Source organism: Notechis scutatus, chromosome 4, assembly GCF_049901735.1.
Source record: "Notechis scutatus isolate UNSWTSFEM ecotype Mainland chromosome 4, rNotScu1.2, whole genome shotgun sequence".
Lineage (NCBI taxonomy): Eukaryota > Metazoa > Chordata > Lepidosauria > Squamata > Elapidae > Notechis > Notechis scutatus.
In genome coordinates this window covers 14,358,554-14,380,739 of record NC_142012.1, presented here as the reverse complement: position 1 = coordinate 14,380,739, position 22,186 = coordinate 14,358,554, and the positions used below count along the sequence as shown (strand labels likewise).

Here is a 22,186-nt window from a genome sequence, read left to right as displayed (position 1 = left end):
CCTCTACAGCAAGGGTGTGGAACGATGGCGCTTTCCTGACTGGCGGACTACAACTCCCAGAATACTTGAGCCAGCATGACTCAGGAATTCTGGGAGTTGAAGTCCACAAGTCATAAAAGGGCCATCATTCCATACCTCTGCTCTACAGGAAGGAAGCCGAATAAGGGTTGGGGGTTCATTAACTTCCAGTGGTCACAGCAAGCTATTGAATGATAAATGATCACTAAAAAGGGTAATGCTGGCCATATTTTGGGTTTTGGGTGAAAGAGAAGTGAGAGATGAGAGGCCTTTTGAATTCATTCTACAAAAATCCTGCAAGTCCTCCCAGAAGCCTTGGTAGTGCAGTGGTTAGAGTGCTGTATTGCAGGCCACTTCTGCTGACTATCAACTGCCTGCAATTTGGCAGTTCAAATCCCATCAGGCTCAAGTTTGACTCAGTCTTCCATCCTTCCGAGATGGGTAAAATGAGGACTCAGATTGTTGGGGGCCATATGCAGACTCTGTAAACCACTTAGAGTGGGCTGTAAAATACTGTGATACAGTATATTAGTCTAAGTGCTATTGCTATCTTCCTTTCCCAGCCATTATTTTGAAAAAGTAGAATCATTCAGCCATTTTGCTGCCAAATTTAAGCATCTTAAGTTGCTAGGGGGTTAGTCTCCTCTGTTTTCACTTGTCTGTCAGCTCCTGCATATTTTAAGCTGGCTGCTAATGTGAGCTTTCAACCTAGCATCTTCCACCAAATTTTTCATGCATGGCAGCGCAAAAGATTCTATCCATCTCAGGAGATCCCACAAGATGGGATGGGATGGAACATCAACCCGTGAACCTTTTCGGCAAGCTTCTTTGTGGTCCGATACTGTAGTATCCAAAACTAGGGGAACAGGGAGAAAAAGATTGAGAAAAGTGCAGCTTGATAACAGAACACACGTTAGAAAGTCTTTAAATCAGTCCTTGGTTTTTCCAGATAGAAATGGAGGGGGAAAAGCAATTCTGTGTTACAGCCATCACAGTTCAATTTAGATAAAATTGAGATAGGTGCAGTCTGCAGTAGTGGTATTCCACTGGTTCTGCCTGGTTCTGCCAAGCTGGTAGCGCTGATGAGCAGCGGAGACCAAACTGGTTCTCTCCGCCCTTCTGCTGCTGGGCCCACCCGCCCACCCGAGCTTCCATACTCACCTTTATCCTCTGTTTTTGAGGCGCAGCTGCTTTGCGCGGCACAGGAGAGTGCTGCATGGCAGCTGCTGAAACAACTGGGAGAGTGCAGGCTTGCAAGGGGTGAGTTGGAATGCCTCTGTGTCTGCGCAAAGTGTGTGTTTGGTGTGCACACGCACACAAAAGTATGTGGATGAGTGCAAAGCGCCCCTACCAAGCCACGCTCACCAAACTGGTAGTAGACAATTTTGAAACACACCACTGGATAGGTGAATTGGTGGCATTACCCAACACATGTGCATGTAGTCCTCAACAACTACAGTTGAGCCCCAAATTTCTGTTGTTAAGCAAGGCAGTTGTTAAGTGAGTTTTGCCTCATTCTTGCCACGCTAAGTGAATCATTGCAGTTGTTAAGTGAATCTGGCTTTCCCCCATTTACTTTGCTTTTCAGAAGCTGGCTGGGAAGGTTAGAAAAGGTGACGACACAACATAAATATATGCCAGTTGCCAAGGACCCAATTTTTGATCACCTGACCATGGGGATGCTGCCATGGTTGTAAATGTGAAAACTGGTCACGAGTCCCTTTTTTCAGTGCCGTTGTAACTATGGTCACTAAACGAATTGTTGAGAACTACTTGTAGTCTTTCTATGTGGGTATCAGCTCATCTTTCTGCTTTCAAGAACCAAGACCTGAACTATTTCCACCAGTAATTACAGCAGCAATAATCTGAACCCCGGGGAGTCAGTTGTACCTCAAGGGGGAGGGGGGGAAGGCCAGGTTAGATTTAATGGGTGCAAATAATTCCATTCAACGAGGTTCCCGAGCAAGCCAAAAACTAACATCTTTGGAGTTCTCGTAGAATGATGTAGAACAGGGGTATCAAACTTGCATTTCATTGAGGGCCACATCAGCGTTGTGTTTGACCTGGGGGGCGTGGCCAGGGTAGGCATGGTCAGCTTGATGTCACTCATGTTGGGGGTGCCTGTGGTGGCCCGAGCACTCTGCCAGTGAAAACGGGCTCCCAATCTCCCTTTTCGGCTACAACGGTCTCCTGCAACCCTCTGTGAGTGAAAACAGAACTCGGGAGGGCCATGCATGGTCTTGCGAGCTCCGTTTTCAGCTGTGACGGCCTCTTGCAACCCTCTGCCAGCAAAAACAGGGTTTGGGAGGGCCTTTCAAGCTCTGTTTTCGCTGGCAGAGGCACCGTGGGCTGTTCCTTCGCTGTTTCCATGGCAGCTCCATGGTCCAGATCTAAGTACCCCATGGGCCAGATAACGGCCCGCAGGCTTTGAGTTTGACACCCTTGTAGAACAATCCTACTCCTTTTGTGATTTCTTGGTGGTATCTCACTTAATGGGTCTTACCCCACTTGCCTTTCCTTTAAAAAAAATAAAAATCAACCAAGGCGAGCTAGAGATGGTTCTCTATTCTTCCAAAATCCCCTTAAACGTTTTCTACTGACAATTCCTGGGCTTGCTTTGTCCTGTTTCATGGTTGATCCTGCATTTGGAACCACGGTGAAAACCTTGGCTGAAAGGAGATGCAATTATCCTTTGAGTTGGAATGCAGTTAGAAATGTTGATTGCAGTTGACATTGGAAAGCCTGTTCTTTCAAAACCCTTTCATTTCTTTTAACCATTTGCATCAGCAGCAGTTTTCTGTCTTGGCAGATAATAATATTCATGCCGGGAACTGGCTCTTCCTCTTTTTTCTTTGCACAAGTGATTCTGTGCAAAAGAGTTGCATCCTGGGGAGTAGCTTTTTACTCTATGAAGAATCCATAATGTTGCAGATGGTTGCTTGAGATTCCAAGAGTTTTCTGTGGGTTCTCAGGATTTGAGAGTCAGCTGATTTCATCCCCTCCCCTGCACTCTTTTACTTAAGCAACTGGATTCAAAGGAAGTAAGTGGTTTTTGTTCTGTATTTATTTTCACTTTCTTGGACACATTCTTTAGCAAACTTAGCATGGCTATTTATGGCTAGAGATGCCAAACTTCAACCTTTCTATCCAGGGGGTGGGCTTCAAAAATTTTAGCAAAGGGTTCTCTGCCTGTGTCAGGGCTCCAACAAATCCCCCTCATTCAAAGCAAAAGTCTCTAGCCGCATCTCAGAAAAAGTAAATTGGTTTATTAGAAATTGCCATGTTGGCGTGTGGCTGGTTGCAGCCGGTACTGAATCACATCATACATTTCCCCCTTGACCCTGGTCTTTCCCCCACCCCCTGGCTATGACTTCTCCAATAGGACACATCAGTCTCCAAGAGTCATCTATCATGCTCTCCAATAACCTTCTTCTACTCCGACAACTTTGGGCTGCTGAGTTGGTTATCTAGGCATTTCAAGAATGCCTTGCTTTCCCTCACTCCCTTTTTCTGGCAGCTAAAAAGACCAAAAGAGTATCTTTTTAGTTGACAGCCTGGTTGCTGGCTGGGCATGGCCATGGTGGGAGTGGCCTAGTTGGCCTCCTGCACCATGGTGGGGGAGGCGTTTTGGCCCTCCCCGGGCTCTGGAGGCTCTCTGGAAGCCAGAAATGGGCTCATTTCCAGCCTTCTTGAACTTCCGGGAGGCCCGTTTTTTGCCCTCCCCAGGCCTCCGTGCACACCCTGCACTTACTGCATCCAAAACAGGCCGCGTGGGGACTCCTGGGAGATGTGGGATGGGGTGGGTGGGGCCAGCCAGGAGTGGGATTTGGAGGTTCTCTAAACTGCACAGAATCTTAGCTAGGGGCTCTCCCGAACCCCTGCAAACCCCCAGCAGACTATCTCTTCCTCCCCATTTTAAGATAGGTGCAGTCACTGATTGTCCTTTGCTTCGTTTTTGTTACTTCTACTTGTAGCTTTAGTGTTTTCAGCCTGGTGATGTAGCATTCGATAATGCGGGATTAATATACAGCATGTGGGTTGCGCAATACCTATTTCCTGATTTAGAGTTCAGTACAGGTAGTCCTTAACTTACCATCATAACTGAGCCCAGAATTTATGTTGCCAAGTGAGACAGTTGTTCAAGTGAGTTTGGGCACATTTTTATGACCTTTCTTGCCAAAGTTGTTAAATGAGTCATTGCAGTTGTTAAGGTAGCAACATGGTTGTTACGTGAATCTGGCTTCTCCCCGTTGACTTTGCTCGTCAGAAGGTCCCAAAAGGGGATCTTGTGACCCGGGACACTGCAACCATCATAAATATGAGGCGGTTGCCAAGCGTCTGAATTTTGATCATGTGGTCATGAGGATACTGCAATGGTCATAAAGGTGAAAAATGATCACAAGGCACTTTTTCAGTGAGGTTGTAACTTGGAATGGTCAACTAAGCGAACTGTTCTAAATCAAGGATTACCTGTAAGGGCTTATAGAACTTGGTGTAAATTTCCCTCTATGAGTATTTCCAGCTGTTGCTTTTCTCTGGATGATAAATCTTTGATTTTCTCATCGAACTGGTTGTTACACTGGCTTAGTTTAGTTCACTTTATTGTCATTGCACCTCGTACAACGAAATCAAACACCATTTTAGTGCACATCATGACCATGAAAATAAACACAAACACACATTCTTCACACTCCACACATTGAACCGAAAACCCGCAACACCGCACCAACACTACACTATACAGCAGAATTCAAAAGAGCTACTGCCGTGGGGTAGAAGCTGTTTTTCAGCCTATTTGCCCTTGTTTTTATTATCCTGTACCGTTTGCCAGATGGTAATAGTTAGAAAAAAGGGTTCCCAGGATGAAATGGATCCTTGAGAATGTTTTGAACTTTCTTAAGGCAGCGGGAGCTATAAAGCTCTTCCAAAGAGGGGAGAAGGCAACCAGTGATCCTCTGGGCAATGAAGTTAACCCTCTGGAGTGCTGTCCTATCTGCCACTGTGCAATTGGCAAACCATACAGAGGTGCAGTAAGTTAAGATACTCTCTATGGTGCAGTGGTAGAAGGTCACCAGCAGTTTTTCATTCAGTTGAATTGCACCGTTGCATTAGACATAGGGGAGAAATACATTTTATTCACATTATAATGCACACTTACTCAATTTCACCTTTCCTAATTCATATGCAAGGTAAACCCGCTAATATTTCCAGTTCTCTAAACAATTTTCTGTTACAAATGAGTATCTCGGGGAAAAGTGCGAAGAAAATGCATTAATTTTAGGGGGCGGGGGGGAAACGTTGCAGGGATGTATATTTTAGGCAAAATTTATATCAAATGCATACATTAGAAGATACGTTCCTAATATGAGCATAAAGAGTTGTGATGTAAAATGGGCAAGCCATATAAATTGTTTAAATAAATGAATTCTCATGCCATTCTTTTTTGCTAGAAATATTCTGCAGTTGGTATAGTCAATGTAAAGTAGAAAAAAAATGTGAAATGAAGAGAAATGTGAGCAGAAGATTCTCTGTAATACTTCTGATCTGATTTGGAAGATTTGGTTTAGAATGTATAGCAGTTTGAATACAGCACCTGTCTATGGCTCATTAAAGCAGCTATATCTTTTTCATAGCATTGCATGTCTGCCTGCTGCAGCTGCAGAGTGCTTCTGATGAGAGATAGGTGTTTTAATGAATCAGAGACAGATGTACCATTCCTTCATTTGCATTTTCCAAAGCCCTTCTTCTGGAAAAAAAATATTGGAAACATTGCACTTGTATTTCATCTTGAAAGAGGAATAAGCAGATTTTTAAAGAGAACGATTTTGTGTCTGGGCCCTTCAGTGCAACTCAGATAAAAATTCTTTCATTTTCTAATGGAGGGATGTGTCTTAGCACGGTTCATCTATTATTGGAGTGTCCACTTTTCTTAACAATTGATTCCGCCTTGATAATTTTTGCAGAATGATGACTACGTAGATCTCAGTGAACGTTCTGGTTCCATTCCATGTCATAATTTAAAATCTTCCTTTTTGAGAATAATATTCCATTTTTTTTTATCCTAAGGACGATAGTCATTCAACCATATGGGGGAAAAGGCTCCTTGGCTCTTCTGATAATGATAGGCCTATAAATTTCATAAATCACAATAATAAAACAATAGCCTATTAATTAAATTTTATCTTCAAAAGTCCCAACTATAGAATCATTTCATCCAGTTAAATAGCAGCCACAGTGTATTTTATCCTTTTAGAATATTTAAAGCATTAAATGTAAGATCTTCCATAAGCTGTTATTAACAACTGTGAAAAGTTGTATGCTTACTGATAGTTATTCAGAAATCATTTGCAGGCAGTTATGTGCTGAACAAATTGTAAGGGCAGGCTGTTGTCTGCTAAAAATAGCTTGTAGAGGATGCATCTCCCCTCACCATCTCTGACAGGCTGTGGAGGCAAGGTAAGAGATATTTGGGCATTGCTTGTGAAAAGGTTCTTGCCTGACTATAGAGCTGTGAATAAATTGAAATGGTGCCTGCTTCCACATCAACAGATGCTGGTGCTGTTTAAGAGAACAGAATGTTTTATTTGGCCAGATTAGACACACAAGGAATTTGTCTCTGGTGCAGAAGCTCTCAGCATACATGCAAAGCAACAGAATATCATCATCATAATACTACCAATAAAAGGGGAATAAAGAAGATTGCTCAGGGAGTAAAGCATCTGAGGGCAGGACAAGAAGCAGTGGGTGGAAACTAATCAAGGAGAGAAGCAACCTAGAACTAAGGAGAAATTTTCTTGACAGTGACAGATTAATCAGTGGAACAACTTGCCTCCAGAGATTGTGAACACTCCAACAGTTTTTAAGAAGAGATTGGATAACCATTTGTCTGAAATGGTATAGGGTTTCCTGCCTAAGCAGGGGGTTGGACTAGAAGACCTCCAAGGTCCCTTCCAACTCTGTTATTCTAAGATAACAAGAGGGATAAATAATAATGCTTACAGTCAGGCTACATGAGTTAATAGACATTAGGAGAAAATCAGGTATTTAGCAGGGTAATGGCACAAGGGGAAAAAACTGCCTCTGTGTCTGGTTGTTTTGGCCTGCAATGCCCTGTAGTGCCATCCCATGGGGAGGAATTGAAACGATTTATGTCCAGGATGTGAGGGGTCTGTAAATATTTTCTCAGCCCTTCTTCTGACTTGCGCTATATACAGGTCTCCATGGAAGGCACACTGGTTGCAATTGTTCTTTCTGCAGTCTTAAGTATCCATTGGAGTTTGGACAGGTCCTGTTTGGTTGCTGTATCAAACCAGACAGTTATGGAAGTTACAAATGACAGTCTCAGTAATTCCTCTGTAAAAACTGTATCAACAACTCCTGGGGCAGCTTGAAACACCCCCCCCCCAGTTGATGCAGGAAGAATATAAGAAAACATTTCCCTGCAGTCAACATGCAGACTTAAAACATTGCCCATGGCAAAGATCATAGGGCTGTCTTTGCAAATCAATGAACATCTTGCCCAGTTTTGTGTGTAACTACCAACCACCAGTGCAAGTTTAATGAAAAGAAGGACTAGGGGAGACATGATAGCAGTGTTCCAATATCTCAGGGGTTGCCACAAAGAAGAGGGAGTCAAGCTATTCTCCAAAGCACCTGAAGGCAGGACAAGAAGCAATGGGTGGAAACTAATCAAGGAGAGAAGCAACCTAGAACTAATGAGAAATTTCTTGACTGTTAAAACAATTAATCAGGGAACAACTTGCCTCTAAAAGTTGTGAGTGCTCCAACACTGGAAGTTTTCAAAAAAGATGTTGGACAACCATTTGTCTGAAGTGGTGTAGGGCTTCCTGCCTAAACGGGGTTGGATAGACCTTCAAGGTCCCTTCCAACTCTGTTATTCTATTCTATTCTATTCTATTCTGTTCTATTCTATTCTATTCTATTCTATTCTATTCTATTCTATTCTATTCTATTCTATATTCTGTTCAAGCATCTGAGGCATATACGAGGAAGGGGAACAGATACACATACTTGGACCTGTGAATTCAATTATTTGTTTTCTAAATGTAGAAATGAGAGGAATTCCACATGCATAATAAATATTCAGATATGTTTTTGCAATTATGGTTGAAAGATGTGGCCCACTGACATGTCCTGGGTACCATATGAGATCCATCTTGCTCGTGTCAACTTAATCCTTGCCAAGTAAGAAGACTAAAGAAGAATTAGTTGCCCAACGTTTAAATAGAAATGTAACAGAGCCACCATGTCTTTTCCTGAGGTTGCTAAAGAAATACACCATGCTGAAATTCTGTACATCTCAACATAATGTAGAAGGGTGTGTTATAGATGGATTTAGTCTGCTATCCAGTATGTTGTTCCTTATCTGCCTTTACTCTAAGCTGAAAAATCCATTTTGTACTGGGCTGTCTGCAGAGCATGGTAAAAAATAAATTAAAGCCAAGATGATACCTACAGTTAAATGCTCAAAGGTCCATCCATTTTTTATCCATTTTTAAAAATCCTACAGATACCTCTGATCTGGTAACTTTGCTGAGGTTAAGCAGGTTAAGTAGTACCTAGGTAGAAGGTGATCTGGGATGCAGGATATAAACTAAAAGTATTAATAATTGATATTCGAGTATTAGAGGTTCCCCGCATTGCATGTATCTGTGTGGAAGAAGTGGAAAACTCAATTGTGGGTGTCAAATTTGAGAAGAATTAAAGTTTTAGCTATATGAGTTAGCAAAATTCACATAGAACTGAGATTATACTGCCTAACCACATCTATATATCAAACATCTGGTGTTTGGGTGCCCTGGTTTATTGCCAGTTGAGTAAACTTTAACATTAATTGTGTGAAGGGGTGATTGAAAAGACAGCAATAATAATGATCATCATCCTGCAAAAAGGATATAAAATAAATGCGATATTAAAAGTATGCATTTGCTTCATTGCAAAGCTGTTGCAATCTGTTTATTCCATGGTTTGTTTGTTTTTAACATTGATTATGTGCCATCAATTTGTTGTTAGCAATCACATACAGGAATCAGTCAATTAGTCTGTTGTTCCACTCGAATATACATTGTTAGGACTCCATGTAGGCATTTCAGTAGGAAATTGTAAGTACGGCCCCATTATCTTTTCTCATCCATTTATCTATTAAGCCACAATCAGTGCACTTTCTCTTACACTGGGATTCTGATTAGGTTACTATGAGACATTATCCAGATTCACAGATTCAAAGAAAACTGAGCAAAATAAGCTGCTTGTTTTCTTAGAAGACAGTCAACACCGTGGTGGACCTAAAGAAAACCAGACTTATGAAAGATCTTCCGCTCCAAACCTCAGGAACTCCCAGGACGAAAGCCAGACTTAATTTTTAAAAAATCCCAGAAGAAAATAATGATTTAACGGATTGATGGATGTATAAATGGAATTTATAATGCCGTGGTGTCCTTGGCGTTCTCTGAGTTTGATTGTTTGCTTGCAGATGTTTCATTACCTGAGGAGGTAACATCATCAGTGCTAGTGAGTGTGGGGTTTGTTCCCTATTTGTACACAACACAGTAGCTTTTCTCCTAGCGTTGTGGAGTTATGCCATATTTATAATGTGGTAAATCATGTGTTGGAAGAAATATCCTTCTGGGTTCATTTCCAAGTGGGGAAGAAAGACACTGGAAACATGGTGACTCCTTGGAAAAATGGTTTAATGGTGGACAGGACCACATGACTTGGAGCTCCAAAGTGAAAAGGACGATCACATGCTTCAATATGTTGGGTGAAGGAAAAAAAGGGCCAAGATGCTGAGAGACCCTTAGATATATACCCTCTGTTGGTCCCCACCTTAGTGTTTCCTGTTCCTGTGTAAGAAATGTATCCCATTGGCTGTCAGACTCCCAGGGGGCGGGGGTCTTAGCTAACTTTGCAGACTTTGTCTGGACCATATGGTTTTACCTGAGTGCTGGCTGATGCAATCTTCCCAGGCCAGGTGGTGAGATGGGTAGAGGCCTTTGTTATGTAGAATACTCTGGCCCAGGCCTTAATGGACCTCCCATTAACAAAGGTGGGGTGAGCTTCTGCCTCTCTGAGTTTCTACTTCTCTTTTAGGGGAAATATTCTGCCTTTTTAATATTTCCTAGGATGTTTCATTTTCCTAGGAGAGGGATGGGTGCTAACTTTCTACACATGATTTACAATTCTGGGAGTGTGCATTAACAAAAATAAAACTGTCAAAATCAAGCATAAAACACAACACCAATTTATGGAAACACAATTACATAGCTAGCCAAGGCTGGACATATCAAGCATTCACTTTTATTAGCTCTATTATCTTCTGGCTCAATGTATGGGAGAAAAATGAGGTCTTCATGACTCTGCAAAACAAAAACAAAAAGCTAATAGGGCTGGAGCACTTGGCATTTCTCTGTTGTAGCCAAGAAAACTACACATACCTGTTTGATGTAGTCATCAGGAGCCAAGTTCAACGTGAGAGATATTTTTTAAGCTTTTCTTTTTAAGCGATTTTGGCCTCTGCGTTTCTCATGCTGTCCTTTTACTGTTCCATCAAAGCCCTGCACAATTTTGAAAGGTAACTTCTCACACAATACTAAGGAAGGGCCAGATCAATAGCAAAGCATCTCCTTTAAGGTCCCAGACCCACTCTTTAGCATCTCCTTGTCTCAGATCCTGACAGGATTTTGAAATTCACTACGGCCAAACTGCTCTTAAATTGATACTTCTTGACGTGAAGGATTTTCAATATTTCTGAAGGACATCAGAGTTTGATAAATTAATTTAGACAGTACATAACCAGGTGGAAAAATGCCCTATCTTTTTAGAAAATAGCTTCCCATGTTTTTCCACCACAGCACCAGAAGAATGTCATTATTATTTTAGTTGTATTTATAATACAGGATACCGAAGGGGGCTAACTGAAGACAATTAATGGGAAAAAAGGGTCTATGTGAGTCCTCCCTATATTCACAGGCACTGTTTTCTTGAAAGATTCTTAAATAAAGAATCTGTTACACCAACAGGAAGATATTCACTACTGAATCAGACAATTGGTCCAGCTATTCTAATATGATACACAGGTAGGATAGATAGATAGAATTCTTTATTGGCCAAGTGTGATTGGGCACACAAGGAATTTGTCTTGGTCCAAATGCTCTCAGTGTACATAAAAAGAAAAGATACATTCATCAAGAGTCAAGAATCATAAGATACAACAGTTAATAATAGTCATAGGGTATAATAAGCAATCAAATACTAGGAAACAGTGAATAAAAATCATTAGGATACCAGCAACAACATTACAGTCATACAGTCATGTGGGAGGAGATGGGTAAAAGGATGAATGGGAGGATTAATAGTAATAGTAATGCAGACTTAGTAAATAGTTTGACAATGTTGAGGGAATTAGTTGTTTAGCAGAGTGATGGCTTTTGGGAAAAAACTGTTCTTGTGTCTAGTTGTTCTGGTGTGCAATGCTCCATAGCATCCCTTTGAGGGAAGGAGTTGAAACAGTTTATGTCCTGGATGCAGGGGGTCTGTAAATATTTTCACAGCCCTCTTTTTGACTCGTGCAGTATACAGGTCCTCGACTGAAGGCAAGTTGGTAGTAACTGTTTTTTTCTGCAGTCCTAATTACCCTCTGTGACTGTCCTGTTGCGTTGCAGAACCAAACCAGATAGTTATAGAGGTGCAGATGACAGACTCAATAGTTCCTCTGTAGAACTGCATCAGCAACTCCTTGGGCAGTTTGAGTTTTCTGAATTGGCGCAGAAATGTTTGCAGTATGTGCGAGTGTCAAGAAATCAAGTAGGATGTTTACACAGTCAAACACTTTCATACTTTCCCCTTTCATAGCCTTGCTAGTACTCCAACCCCATCCTGGTCTTGTCGTCAAGGGAAAATAAATGTTATATTTATTTCATTTATTTATTTATTTTTGTCAAATCTTGGTTCATGTTGACCTTTGGCTTCCTCCTTTCCACCTATTGCACCTTCCTCTTTTTCAGTCGTCATTTGGCAGTCCTCTTGGAATTCAATTAGTGAAATTTCTTTTTCTGCCTCTTCCTCTTTCCCTCTGAAAAATTCTGTATAAAATGATTCAGCTTTCTCAATTGAATCAATTCTGTATTTCTGTTCTTGCCATGTGAACATTAAACCTTCTGGAATCAGCCATCTATAAATCACCTCTTTTTAAAGTAGCAATTTGGTCAAGAATCGGTATTCTTTTCTCATCTCTCTCACTCTTCTGGGTACTTGTTTCAAAACCACAATCTCCTTATCTTTATATTTCAATGTTTTCTCTCTTGCCACTTGCAATATTTGCGTTTTAATGGCTTTCTTTGTAAATCTGATGTGAATTTTTCTTGGTAGGCTATTTCTCATTGCGTATCTTGTGAAGACTCAATAAACCTCATCTATTCCATCCATCATCTTCTCTTCCGTTATTTCCAAAGCTTCAGCCAATATTTCTATCATTATCTCAGCTAGATTTGTCCTTTTTCTTCCTCTATGTTTTGGAATCTGAGATAAAATTCTGATCTGTCCATCTCCCATCTCAGCATACCACTTTTATCTTGTTCAACCACAGTTAATCTGGTATCAATGTCTCCAATCTTCTTATCTCTTTGTTTATCTTCTTCTTCAATTTTTAGTAGCCTCTCATCATACTTCATCACCATTGTTGGATGTTCTCGACTTTTTCATTGGTTTTCCCTGTTCTTTGTTCGATGTTCTCTATTCTCTTTTCAATATTCTCTGATCTTGTTTGAATGTTTTGAATTCCTTGCATAATCATCTGCAGGGTCACTTTTTCTTTTTCTTTTCCTTGTTTTTTCTCTTGCCTTAACATTGTCTGTATTAAACATCGTCCTCCAGATGGTGGAGAGGAGGAAGTAGAAGTTGAAGAACCGGTAGCTGTTAATTTCCTAGTCATTTCAAACAATTCAAAATCTTCAGGTTCTTCTAGACCTTAATCCGATTGTAAAGTAACCAATTGCAGTTCCAAATAAAAATAGTAGGAAAAAAGAAGCCAAATAGTAATAATAATAAAAAAAGAAAAAAGAATTTCTTCAGGTTCTTGTATACCTTAATCCAATCGATTAATTAAATAACAATGAAAATTCAAAAATGAAGGAAAAAACCATAAACATACACAAAGGAGAAAAAGTTGTAAAATCCTAAAAAAGATGGGAAAGTGAAGAATAAAAAGCTAAAAAAAACAAGGAAAAATTCTTCAGGTTCTTCAACACCTTAATCCAATTAAGAGGTCTCAAATATAAAAGACTGCATAAGAGAAAAAGAAAAAAAAGCCAGGAAGATAAAAAGAAAGAAAAAAACAGTATTGGAGGTAGATAGAAAAACAAAAATACCAGAAAATCAAAGAGAGAGAGAGAGAGAAAAAAAGGCTACTTCCTTAACAAGAAAAGGAAGGGAATCATTAATACTAAAACTTTTCTTTTAAAATAAAAAAACAAATGTAAAAAATTAACTTCCAAAGACAAGCATAAAGAAAAAAAAAAGCAAAGACAAGTTCCAAAGAACTAAAAGTCCAAATAGCTATTTCAAAAAGTAAACTGTTGAGGAGGGGTAGCACAGCTTAAAAAAAATCAAGAAAACACACTGCACTTTGGCTCTCCAAGGCTCTTGTTATAACACTCTTCTCCAGAAACTTATCACCTTTTCTTTTTCTATAACCTTCAGCACCAGACTCCAGCTGTTGATAGAAACCCAGAAAAGCACCTGCAATAATACTCTCCCATGCTCTTCCCTCTATCTTATCAAATAGCAATGTCCTTGAAAAAAAGTCTCAGTTCTTTCTTTCTCAGCTTTGTCTGGTCACAAGAGAAATAGAATATTTCCAAGCCTCTAGTTGGCAGTGTTACAAAGTTTCTTTGCTTTCACTTTCCCCCTCCTTTTCCAAGCAAAATGCAATAAGAATTAATTAAAAAAAAGATATTTTAAAAAAAGAAATAACTAAATGGGAGTCTCTAGCCTAAAATAGTTACAAAATCAAAAAGGAGAAAAAAAATAGATGAAAAAGAAAAAACCAGTCCAGTTTCAAAATATAAGATCATGTATAGAAAATCCAGCATAAGTTGGTGCATAAGCGCACCAACGTGCCTACCGTCCCTGTCCTATTGTTTCTCTTATTCTTTTATTTTTCTTATATGTACCCATTTCATGTATTCACAACTATGTATACATTTATACTTATTATCTTGTAAACAATTGGCAAATCAAATAAATAAATAAAATAAATAAATAAAAAAAAACTTTACTTTGACATTCCTGTTTAAAATCGCCGCTTAATCACTTCTGTCAAAACTTTTACAGATTCTTTCTTTTCCTTAGGGTGTCTTTTCAGATCTTAGAATAAAGAAAAAGTTCTCACCAAACCAGCACACTCTCTCTTTCTGTTCTCTTCCGTTTCGGAGCTGTCCCAACTTCAGCAGCTTTAATGGCTGCCTCTTTGCTGCTGGCAAGAAGAGCTTCTCCTGGATCTACCAGGGACTTTGCGGTGTCCCTGGGATTGACAGGATGCGCTCTTCACTTTCACTGTCTCTTCAGGATGGTTTAGATCCGATAGGATCGTCCAGGAGCAAAGATATCGGCAGCTATCTCAGACCTCCAAGATCGCATGCCGTATCATCGCAATGCCAGCTCCGCCCTCCCAATTGTGAAAACCACAATTGAAAAGCAGCCTTGCCTCGGCTTAGTCTCTTTCATTTCTGTAGAGTTGTAAATGGATAGATCAGATGGTTAGATCAGATGGTTCACTTTTTCAATAGACAAGGAGTAGGCAAAGTAGGTAACATATTAACTTTCTGAACTTTCTGGAGACCACATCCAAGGTCTTGGACTGTCATTTGCAACAGAGTTATAGTTTCAGTGGTATTCCCACACAATCCCACTTGTGGCCAGAGAATTGAATACTTAGCTGTTCAGGTCTCCGTGCCAATTGCTCCTACATGAAACAAATTAGCAGGCAAGGCCACCTCCTGGTTTGATGGGAGCATAATTAAAAATCCTTCTGGTGGGTTTTTAACTATGACATGGATGTTTCTCCTGTAATCAGTGCCTGTCTGCTGAATCTGGGAACTGTCAATTCAATTTTCTACTATTCCCTAATGTATTATCATTCCAAACAAATTATGGTGCTGTCCTTTTAATATCCCATGGTAAGCTATGCTATACTGAAAGCTAAATAGAAAATTAAACATATGCATCTTGGATTGATTCCTGCCCAGAGACCATGATGGTAATCATGGGGCACTTAGTAGGATCAGCAGAAGACCAATCGTTGTGACAAAGCAGTAACCCTGCTATTAAATATATAACATTGAGAGATATATCAATACATTACTTATACTTTAGAGCAGGGGTATCAAACTCAAAGCCCACAGGCCAGATCCGGCTCCCGGGTTGCTTAGATCTGGACTGCGGGGTTGCCCTGGAAACAGTGAAGGACCGACCCGCAATGCCTCTGCCAGTGAAAATGGAACTCTGGGGAGATGCGTGCCCCCAGGCCCCATTTTCAGCCATGACAGCCTCCTTCAGCCCTCTGCCAGCAAAAAGGGAGTTCAGGGAGCCGCATGCGCCCCCCCCCCAAGCTCCATTTTCTTTGACAGAGGGCTGCAGGAGGCCATTGAGCTGGTTATGCCTACTCCAGCCACACACACCCTGACTCCTGAGGTCAAACACAGCCCTGATGCAACCCTCAATGAAACCAAGTTAAAGGGAGAAAACAACAGAAAAGTAGGTTAACCTGATCAATATAAACATTGCATTGCCTAACTTTATCTGGGCTTGGGATCTAGTAGGCCTGTTTCCTACTGAATGAATGACTACTAGGGAAACCAGGTTTATGGGTTAGGATTGTCAAGCCGAAATATTTCCCCAAAGAAGGCAGTGGGAGCTTGCTTCTATACTGTTGCTAAGAAAAGAGCATGGATGCCTCCATTAAAGTCACTTGAAGTGTATTTATTTATTTAATATTTGCACAGTTAGCATTATTCCCTTTTTATACTGAGGCAATCAAAAGATTCTTTGGGGCATCACATGAAAGCAACTTGATTTCTTTCATGGAAATCTTTCTGTGGCAGTCCTCCTTCACTGTTGCCGTTTGGGACAATGGGTGAAAACATCCTACAGTACAGGAGTGTCGATTTCATTAAGGGCCGCATCAGGGTTGTGTTTGACCTTCGGGGCCTGGGTGAGTGTGGATGGGGTGGACGTGGCCATCTGGATGTCACTCATGTCAGGGGCGCCAATGGTGGCCTGAATACTCTGCCAGCAAAAACAGGCTCCCGAGCTCTGTTTTCGGCTGCGATGGCCTCCTGCAACCCTCTGCCAGTGAAAATGCACGGCCCTCCCGAGCTCCATTTTCACTGGTAGAGACACCGTGGGCTGGTCTTTCGCTGTTTCCAGGGTGGCCTCACAGGCCAGATCTAAGCACCCCTTGGGCTGGATCCAGCATGTGGGCCTTGAGTTTGACACCCCTTCTATAGTATGTTGACTTGAATATTTTTAACTTCCTAGTTAAAGGAAGTTAAATATCCTTCCTAATATTTCTGCGTGGCTGCTCCCAATGTAATTAGGCATTTGAATAATCATTAGCAATTGAGGCACATTTTGTGAGGAACATGTCTTTCATTTTGATTGATTGGAGAGGCTTCTCATTGACTAGAGAAATTCTAAAGCTTCCCATTCCATTTCATTCCATTTATCTGAAATCTCTCAAAACTGAATTGTTTGGCATGGATCTCTTGATTTAAAAAGCCTGCATAGCCTGCTAGATAATACAAGATAATGCAACTCCTTTCTAGTTTTATTGAGCATAGATAAGTTGCAGCTGTGGATATGTAGCATAATGTTCATTCATAAACAGCAGAATATTTCCAATTCTGCATGCCATCTGTCTGATTTCCAGGACTTTTGATGTGAGCTCATACAGAGTAATTTAAGGAACTATGGGCTGCCACATAATATATCCACACACATTAATTTGATTCAGTAGGATTCAACCTCCCAGGATGTTTAAATGTGTGGCCCCAAATTCAATTTCTCAGTAATATTTGCACAGCTGAAACAATGGCAGATAAAATGATAGAGAAATTTCCTATAAGGTGTAAATCAATGGCTTCCAAACACGATGCCAAGGTAGAGATTGCAAAAAATTAAGAGATTATGGAGTTATTTTGCAAATACTGCATAAAGCTCAGAGATGATCAGCATTTAAGATCATAGTTTTAATATGAAATGAACATATACAATGAAGACTGAAAAAATATTCAATGCTGAATTAAAAATTAAGCGATTGTTAATATATATTAAAAAGATGATTTCATTTGAATAAACTCTGGCTGGTAATTTTCCCATAACACCAAACAAAACTCACTTTTTAGAAAGCAGATTTTCTCTAAACTGCAGTTTGTTTCTTTTCTTTTCTTTTTTTTTGCCATGCACAGTTGTTGTTAGAAACAAAATACTTCAGTTTTATTAAAGGTAGGAGGTTAATCACACAATGTGTAGGAGAAAACACTAGAAAAGAAGAGACAGATATAGATTACCGAAGTCCATTTCTCAGCTTCTTTCTTCAGCTTAAGGTTTAATAGATGTATAACTCGCTTTTCAGTGTAAAATCAAAACAATGTAATTAAAAATACAAATACTTTTAAGACAACAACCAATCCATACACAAGATAGCCACCTTAGAAAGTAGTTTAGATGTTGGACTGAAGAAACTGTTCTGACCTAGGCTTCCCAAAATCACGAAACAGATTCCTTGTCCTGACAAAACCCCTTTTTGTTTGGCTAATGTGAATTCCTATCATTCACATCCAACAAAGTCCTGGCAAACAGTCTTTCAAGGGTGAATTGCAACCACAGACCTTATCAGGCTTGGAGAGTTTCCAGGCCAATAGCTTCCAAGCACAACGGCTGTACCAGAAAATACTTGGCAAGGAGTCTCTGTGAGTCATGAACTTAGATAAACAAATCTTCACACTCATTAAATGAACTAATTGTCACCTGCAAACACCACTCCCCTTTCGCTCCTCTTTATTCCCGATGGGAGGGGCCATTCACCGTCCATCTGTGCCTTAATTCCCGAGTCGACCCTTGTCCCTTAACTGTTCCTTTCTCCTGATAGCTCTGCACATGCGCAATTGGGAACAGGCTCCAGCTGCTCTTCTGCCCCACTGATCTCCGACTCTGAAGGCAGCTGATTACTGTCGGATGGCACTGGCCCCATCTCTGCCTCTGACACAGAGCACTCATCAGAGCTCTCCCCAGATTCCAGGACTGGCCCATGTTCCTCCCCAACCTCCTCACTGTCTGAATCTGCCTCCAGCTCTGCTGGCTGCTGGTGGGCCACAACAGAAACACAAGTTCAAAAGTGTTTAGGCCTGTCACTGTCTCTACTTCACAGGATTGTTATTGTATGGCAGGGGTGTCAATCTCGCAGACCATGGCCCAGTTGCGTCACACACTGGCCACGCCCACCCCTGTTTTAGAGAATGGATGGGTGTGATGACAACATGACGTGGCAAGTTTGACATCCCTCACCCCTGTTGTATGGAAAACTGGGGTGAGGGAACAGTGCATATGTTGCTTCTGAAGGAAAGGCATGACAAACAAACAATAAAACCTAACAAATAAAGATATAAATGAAAGAAGAAACTTTAATTTCTATCCTCTTGTTCTTGTTGATGTACATAGAATCATACAATCATAGAGTATAAATGTTGGAAGGCACTCATAAAATCTCCTAAAAGGGGCTATGCAGGGCCCTCATGAATATATCCAGTGAAGAGAGACTCACCAGCTGTCTGGATAATTGTTTCTCCCATCAAATTTTTCATACTGTTAGGATTTTCTACATTTGACTGAATTTTGCTATCTTATAACTTAAATCCGGAGTGATGGATGAAATGCCTTAACCATAAGTGATGTCCTTCCAGGTAACAGAATAACAGAATTGGAAGGGACGTTCTTCTAGTCTTCAGACATTTTTGGCCTAGGAGGCCTCCTTGCACTTACCTGGGAGCCAGAACGGAGCATGTGGGAACTCCAGGGAGGGGTGAGGTGGGGCGGGACCAGGTGGTTGTCGGAACTACTGGTGTAAAATTAACATCTGGTTTGCTTGAACCAGCCCAAACCGGCTGAATCCTACCCTGGATTAGGCGTGGGATTCTACCAGTTTGCACCTATTTGCTAGAACTGGTAAACCATATAATAACTAATGCCAATCAACAAAAGAAAATGGCAAATTAATGAAGAGAACCATATAAAGTTCCTATATAAAGTGTTGATTGAACATAGTTTCAACCATCTTTATGGATCCGGATATGGTAATTTCTCTTAAGTAGAGAAAGAATATTTATGGACATAATCTGGGGATATTTATGGACACAAGCGGGATTTGTAAAGTATTATCATTTCCTTGAGCAGAAAAAGTTTAAAAAACGGAACTAAAATTATGCTGGATTAAATTTTTATGAAAATACAAACAGCCCTTTACAAGTCATTGTACTAATGCATGATTTGTACAAATCATGTTAATAATTAATAATACTAGTAATAATTTTAAAAGATTAAATGTTTTATTTATCTCGGTCATTCCCAAAACAATCCTATAGAATTGGACACTGTTGTTATTGCTATTTCCTAATTACAGAATAGAGTTGCAATCATGAATATGTTTTACTAAGGCTCATTTTGTAAGAGATGTGGTTTGCTGTCGGGATCTTATTTTTACTACAGCAATTTTTATTTTCTTACTTCATGTTACCAAACTGAATTAAAAATCAGCAGCCACCATTTTAACAGGGAGACTAGAGTAATATATCGGTAGAGTTAAATGAATGGTGATAGAACATTACAAGTTCAGATCTCAACTGTAAATTTACTAAGCGGCAACAATTGTGGTTGTAAGTTGAGAACTACCCTGTGATGACCCGGGGCGGGGGGATACAAAATAAACACAGTCACAAAAACTCAGTGGAGTCGCTTTTATTCCTTCACTTTGCTTCCAAGCTCCAAATATCCTTGACAGAAGACAAAAAAAACCCCACACAAGCAGTTACAAGAAGGAGGGAAAAAAACAACACAAACCAGGCAAGATAAGGGCTGGAGGATGTCCACAGATAACGGAACACACACTGGGAAGGACGCCAAACTCAGAGAGGAACCATAAACTAGAGATATTTCCATGCTTTGTTTCCAGCGTTTGCCCATATGCATGTCTGTCCTCTTATTCAGTTGTCACAGCTGCAGCCCATGAAGATGATCAAGGCCCTCTCCTCCCGAGTAGACCACGTCTCTCCCTTATCCTCTCCTCCATACGTACCCAAGGATGGAGAGGGGATGGGCCTGGGTCCTCCTCTGACTGCCCTGCCGGCCTCTGCCCTTCCCCAGCCTCCTCCACAACCTCCGGAGCCAAACTTCCACTCCCTGTCGACTGTTCCTCCTCTCCCTCAGAGTCAGTCTCCACCAGAGCCATGACAGCGTCCTATCTGAATAGCTTCTTCTTACTCCCAAGAACAAAATCTTATCCTTATAAAATTATATGTTGTTATACCAATACTGAGAGATAAAATAAGGTGGCAAGAAGAAGAGACAACAAACAATATGCCTTTTCCTTTTATTTTTTTTCTGAAAGAAGGGGGGGAAAAAAGGAATTTTCAAAAAGACAGACCTGAAAAATGTAAACCTTAATCACCAAGCTGATTACTGCTCTGTGAGTTGGAATTATAGAGCCATGGCAATTATTTTTTGAGAGAGTCATCAAATCTATGAGCGAAGCATCAGGAACAGATGGCTGTGTACTCTTTGCTTGAAATGATGCACCAAGGGACGACTCATCTCACACACACAACCAAAAGCTAAAGGTTATGTATAACACCCACACACCCACATCTACACACCCACACACAGTGAATTCACAGAGCATATAGCACATATAGGTGTGAGTTCATTTGCCTTTTCTCCTTCTATGTTGCCCTAGAACCTCGATTTCATTGAGGGCCACATCAGGGTTGTGTTTGACTTCAAGGGGGCTAAGGTGGGAGTGGCCAGGGTTGGTGTGGCCAGCTCAATGTCATTCGTATTGCGGGCACCTGTGGTGGCCTGAGTGCTCTGCCAGTGAAAACGGTCTCCCAAGCTCTGCGATGGCCTCCTGCAACCAGGGATGGGTTTCAAATTTTTAACAACCGATTCTGTGGGCGTGGCTTAGATGGTAGGCGTGGCTTGGTGGTCATGTGACTGGCTGGGCATGGCTTGGTGGTCATGTGACTGGCTGGGCATGGCCAACTCAATATCACTCACATTGAGGCACGCATCTCCTCCTCTGGCCTCTCATGACTGTGGGGATGCTGCAACAGTCATAAGTGTGAAAAATGGTCATAAGTCACTTTTTTCAGTGCCATTGTAACTTTGAATGGTCACTCCACAGAAGCAAAGTACCAGCAAAGGAGGGGGGAAAAATTCCAGAGAAGTTCCTGAGACAAGAAGTCTAGTCCTGCCAAGAATGTAATAAGGGTTAATGGAGAGGCAGTTTCTGTAAGCAACACCAGAATGTTTCCTTTCTGCCTTCCTTACAGGATTAGCCCAGTAATTTCTTCTAACAACCGGTTCTCCCAACTGCTTAGAATGTTAACAACCAGTTCTAGAGAATAGGTGCGAACTGGTAGAATTCCACCCCTGCCTGCAACCCTCTGCCAGCGAAAACGGAGCTTGGGATAGCCACACACAGCCCTCACAAGCTCTATTTTTGCTGGCAGAGGCACTGCAGGCCAGTCCTTCACTGTTTCCAGGGTGGTCGTGCAGGCCAGATCTAAGCACACTGTGGAACAGATCTGGCCCTTGGGCCTTGAGTTTGACACCCCTGCCCTAGACCTTGATAAAACACTCCATTTTAAGCCTACTTAGATCTTCAAGAGAAGGTCATTACCATGTCTTATTAAGAACAGATACATCACTGGATAAAGGTATTAGAAAGGGACTTCTCTAGAATAATAGCTATTTAATGTCAAGTTCTAAAGAGGGTTATTCATTGCACTAAATCATAACAATAATTTATTTTCTTTGGGCTTATTGTATAAGCTAAACTATTTATAGCTTTAAAGCTGTGGTTTATTCCATAGTTTCCAGA

General features: G+C 41.0%; 1 protein-coding gene across 5 annotated transcripts in view; it reads left to right on the top strand.

Annotated features, from left to right (window-relative positions):
• MAPK10 (mitogen-activated protein kinase 10) overlaps positions 1-22,186 on the top strand; it is a 223,529-nt gene that overhangs the window by 48,880 nt on the left and 152,463 nt on the right. The gene's annotated exons all lie outside the window — the stretch shown is intronic.